At 40.5% G+C, this 5,431-nt stretch overlaps 1 long non-coding RNA gene across 1 annotated transcript; it reads left to right on the top strand.

Annotated features, from left to right (window-relative positions):
* Positions 1–649: 649 nt before the first annotated feature.
* LOC120107976 lies at positions 650–3,196 on the top strand. The gene is made up of 3 exons (XR_005509544.1): positions 650–926; positions 2,223–2,272; positions 3,033–3,196. It is a non-coding gene; the product is annotated as an uncharacterized LOC120107976 (long non-coding RNA).
* Positions 3,197–5,431: the final 2,235 nt, after the last annotated feature.

The following is a 5,431-nucleotide window of genomic DNA, read 5'->3' as shown; positions in this document are numbered from 1 at the left end:
TCGGTCTCCTCTACATTGGGATGATGTTGGAGAGAAGAAATTGTTGGGCCCTGAATTAGTTCAGATTGCCAAGGAAAAGATTCTACTGATCAGAAAAAGGCTCAAGGCAGCTCAAGATAGACAAAAAAGTTGGGCAGATAAGAAAAGAAGAGAAGTAAAATTTCAGGAGGGGGACTTTGCATTCTTAAAAGTTTCACCCTCGAAAGGTGTTACAAGATTTGGAAGACATAGTAAACTGAATCCTCGCTACATTGGACCCTTTGAGATTCTTGCCAAAGTAGGGGAGGTTGCTTACAGGCTGGCTTTGCCACCAGAGTTATCCAGCGTGCATAATGTCTTTCACGTTTCTCTTCTACGGAGATACATTCCTGATCCCAGCCATATAGTACAGCACGAGCCCCTGCAGATTGATAGAGACCTAACTTATGAAGAGTATCCTTTACGCATCATTGATCAAAAGGAGCAGGTCCTGAGACGACGTATCATACCCTATGTGAAAGTTCAGTGGAGCAGCCACTCGGAGAGAGAGGCCACATGGGAACTTGAGGAGGAAATGCGAGCGAGACATCCGCAACTCTTTGAGAATGCAGGTATGTAAATTTCGAGGACGAAATTTTTATTAGGGGGGAAGAATGTGATAACCATCCATGTTTCTGAGAGGAATGGGGAGAGGCCATCACACCAAAGGGCGGGCGTTTGTAATCGCCTGATGGTGGGTGGTTACAACCGTCCACGTTCCCCAGCAATCGAAGGCTACAAGAAGCTCCGATCGATGAGGCTTTTCACCACCCTCCTTCCTCTGTTTCTTCTCCATTCTCCTTTTCTCACAACTCTCCTCGGTGGACAGGATCTGGCATTAGGCTTGCGTCGCCGGAACAAAGGGCTGCGTTGCCGGAGTAGGAGGCGGACGTTCTTCTTCAAAGCAGGTAACGCCCTTACTCCTAGATTATTCTTTGTAGATCTAATTTAGCAACTAAATCGCACACAAAAAAAAAAAGAAGGAAGATGGCAGCGGTCGCCGGCTGCGGTGGCCGCAAGCCACGGCGGCCGCAAGCCGCGGTAGCAAGAGAGGCCGTAAGCCGGCCGGGGAGCCGCCGGCTGCGGCTCGGGCCCTCCCCGAGCCAGATCTCCCATCCGCGGGAGAAGAAGAAGAAGAAGAAAAAAAAAAAAAGGACTTACCGGTGGTTGATCCGCAGCCGCAACCGCGAGCGCCGGCCTCGGCCACGGGCCGCGGGTCGTCGGCCATGGGATGCGGGTCGCCGGCAGCGAGACGTAGATGCGGCCGTGGGCCGCCGAAGCGGCCTTGGGCATGGCCACGGGCACGACCGCGGGCACGGCCGCGGGCGCGATCGTGGGCACCGCAGGCCGGCCGCTGGGCGCCGTCGGCCGCTACCCACTCCTCCCAAGCCGCTCGAGCTCGCCCTCCTCCCTCCACGGGAGAAGAAATGAGAAGAAAGAGGGAAGGAGGAGTCGGGAGAGGAGAAGAGGAAGAAAAAAAAAAAAGGAGAAGAAGGTTAGGGAAGGAAGAGGGAAGAAAAGAAAAAAAAAAAGAAGAAAAGAAGAAAAAGAAAAAGAAAAGAAAAGAAAAAAAAAGAAAAAAAAAAGGGAGAGACCCTTAACGGGTCCGACCTAACGGGTCTGATCCGAGTTCGGGTCCGAACCTGTTAGGCCCAAATAAAAGAAAAGAAAAATGGGTTGAGCCAAATTTGATTCAATTCGAGCCCAATCAGATTGGACTAAGTTCGGACGAACCCAAACTATAAATTGGGTTAAATCCGAACCCAATTAAGCCCAATTGAGTTGGGTTCGAACCCAATTAAGCTGAGTTAATCTCAGCAGACCCAAATTGAATATGAATCAAGCCCAATTCAAAACCAGTTTAACCAAATTGAGACCAAATTGACTTTGGGCTGACCCTGACTCAAGCCTAAATGAGCCATATTGACCTTGGACCAAAATTAAACCTAATTGGACTTGAAATTGAGCCCAATAACCTAATCAAAAGACCAAATTGACCCAATAGGGCTAGATCCAATTAGGAACCGAGCCAATTCTTTAATTAAAGATCCAATTGACCTACGTGAACCCAATCTGGTTCTAAATCGAGGCCAAGGGCTCTAAATTAAGTAAATTGGACTTGAGTTCCAAGCAAGTAAATTCATGTTATGATAAATTAGAAAAATCATGAAAAGAATAATGTGATCCTTATGTGATTAATTTAGGTGATCAAAGATTCATTATCCGGACGTAAGAAATTGGAAAGCAAATTGCTGTAAGTAACCTTGGCACTGATCTTAAAGTTTTTAAATTACTATTTATTCATCATTATGAAAATGTATTGCTTTACGATATATTTTTCTCAGAATTAGGATCAAGTATATGATTGCATGTGATACATGAATTTGATTAAAGAGCATCCTTCATGAATATTTGATGATGTATGAGTTATGAAATTATGATTATGTTAGACTGCATGAAAAATGATATTTGAAGCATGTTTATGCATTTTAAATTATATAATGCCATTTATCATTTTCAAACCTATTTATGATGATTATGATTTATGAAAGAAAAAGAATATGATTTATGAACTCTCAGATAGCTATGACCACCTCTAGAAATAGAGGCCAGTCGACACCCTGGAGCTAGCATCCAAAGAATAACAGGCCCTCTGCCAACGGGTTAAAGTTGGTAATGAATAACAGAATTAGTCGACTAAGATTAACAGGCCCTGTCACAGGATTATAGTGACCATAGCAGCACATCCATCTGAGAGTATGTTTTCTAAAGTATGGATAAATGGCAATATTTTTATATGACTTGCATTATCATGATTATGAACTTTTATGGATAGAACATGCATTGCTTTATGACCTGATTTGTGTATATCATCTATAAAATGTTTTATTTTACATCAATTGTTGGCTTTTTAATCACTGCATTAGCATAATTGTACTTGATCCAATAAGATAGTACCTGGTTACTTACTGAGCTGTGTAGCTCATACCTTTTTATCTATTTTTTTCTTACAGATGATTAAGACCATTAGGAGCAGGGAGCTTGATGTTATTCAGGGTTGGGGTAATTGAAAATGTTATGTAATAATCAGATTTTAGAAGCTCTGTACTGTTCCAACTTCTTCACTAATGTTATGACATTAGTAAATGAAACTATTTATTTTTATTATGAAATTTTATGTGGCTTCGTGTTATTGTGTGCATAAGATAGCAATAGCACGGCCGTGTCATGATCCGGATTTGGGGCGTGACACTAAGACCCTATCTTCCAATGCTCTATCATAGCTCAAGCACTCAAACAACTAAGGTGCGACAATGGAGCATGCCGAAGGCTGAAGATTATTAGCAATATGCAATGAGAAGAGTGAGCTACTGATCCATGCAACTGTGACGAGGCAAGATCGGACCAAACTTGGGGTCCCATCAGCTATACAATGTGATAGAGCAACCCCAGAACCTCATGTGAAGACCATATGGCTAGCTTCCTAGGACACTCTTCAATTGCTTTTTCTTCTTCATCCTGATGATTATTACTCAATCATGTCAGTCATAAAAATGTGTCCATATGATATCAGCTCCTACGAATTAGTGTGCAAAGTAGAGTGTAAAACGAAAATATAATTATGCAGGGAGCTTAAATTAAAAAAAACAATGCACACAAATATGGGTTTCCAAGGTGAAAAAGAAGCTAAACAGCTACCATGTTCATGCTTCCACAGGTAGGCAGACCTAACTAATTACAGTGTCATAATCACATCTGGGCAACAGTAAACTTAAGCAAACTTGAGCAAGCATATCTCTAGTTTGTTAAAGCAAAAGGTTTAGTAAACACTTCCATTTTAAAAGAAGAGTGAAATGATCACAGCATTGATAAAAACCTTGCAAACGCTGAGAGAATACCACCATTAATTAGGAACCAACATTATTTCCTATCCCTAGCCTCCGAAGACATCTACTGAAAGGGAGCTAGACATTGCTGAGAAAATTATATTGTTGCATGGACTCGTACACTGTCAATTCTTCTTTGGTGCTTCTAAATTTAAAACTTGACTGATCAGCCACTTTACCATCCTTGGAGATGCCAGTCGTAGAAAGCCTAGGAAAGAAGTCTTTTTACCACCATCCTACTGGGCCGGACTCCAACTAAATGTAGTCGTTTTAGCTTTAGATTACATCATTACAACACCTAGTCTGCCCTACTGAGCTGAAGTGTTTCTTTCAGAAAACAAAATGGAGGGAGGATCTGTCTGCACTATCTAGAAATGCATCATCCAAGACTCAAAACACAAAATCCCTGCATGCTATCCAGAGGAATATGACCATTTGAGCAAAGCCTCAATTCACTTTATCGTAGTTATCTTTCTAAGAGTTTGCACTTGAAGCAAACCAAACATTTGAAACGTGCCATTGTAGTACAGAACCAATAAAGCTGATATGGGAAAGAGTTAGCTCTCATATCAACTAATGCAGGACAAAAGAAAAAGAGAGAGAGAAAAAGAGGAAGAAGAAGAGGAAAGAAGAAAAGGAGGAGAAGAAGGTCGAGAGGGCAACTCAATATTATGTATTTTCAAATCTCAATAATGAAAATTGTACTCTCAATTAACATAATAATGGGTTTATATAGACAACCCAAAACCCTAATAAGAATCCGCATAATGATAGGATACTAGAGTTCTTATAAAATTCTAATTCTAAAGTCCATGAAATTATAGTTCCAAATAAAAATATTCCTATTTTTCAAAAAAGTCATGTGCTATAATCCAAGAAGCAACAGATAAAGGGTGGGCCTATCCATTGGACAAGATAATGATAGAAGCCACCATAAGAAGAAATAACAATCTCATCAGTCAAAATTGCTTCAATTGCATCTTTTCTCAAGGAGTACTTTAAACCACTACTTCACCTTCTAGCAAAGAAAAGCTTACTTTAGAGGTAGAATCAGCAGACCAAAAAAAATCAGCATGTTGAAATTAGCTAGGGACAGGTTTCGTGGGCCGACATGGCGAAGATGTCAAAGTTGATGCTGACAGATGACCTGACACTGCTGACATGGCAAAAGGTGCTGACAGTATGCTTACATGGCACTGCTAATTGGCTATTGATGTGGCAACTAAGATGATGATGTAGACCAGTTTGATTAAACGGATTCGAAAGAAAATGGATCTGGGTTTACATAGCAACCAAAAACTCTAATAAGAGTCTACATAAAAATAAACTACAAGAGTCCTCATAAAGTTTTAATTATAGAGTTCATAAAATTTTAATTATAGATTTCATAAAATTCTAGTTCTAAATAAAAATATTTTTTTAATTTTCAAATAAAATAATTTTTTCTAATTTCTATGTTTGCTCTTAACAAAACTGTCCCTAGGTTTCCGTCAAAAGCTCATTCGCATGCAAGAAAACAAATCCTA

The sequence above is a fragment of the Phoenix dactylifera genome, unplaced genomic scaffold (assembly GCF_009389715.1).
Source record: "Phoenix dactylifera cultivar Barhee BC4 unplaced genomic scaffold, palm_55x_up_171113_PBpolish2nd_filt_p 001097F, whole genome shotgun sequence".
In the NCBI taxonomy this organism is placed as follows: Eukaryota; Viridiplantae; Streptophyta; class Magnoliopsida; order Arecales; family Arecaceae; genus Phoenix; species Phoenix dactylifera.
Note: the sequence above shows the minus strand (reverse complement) of the source record. Positions and strands in the feature narration are given on the sequence as shown.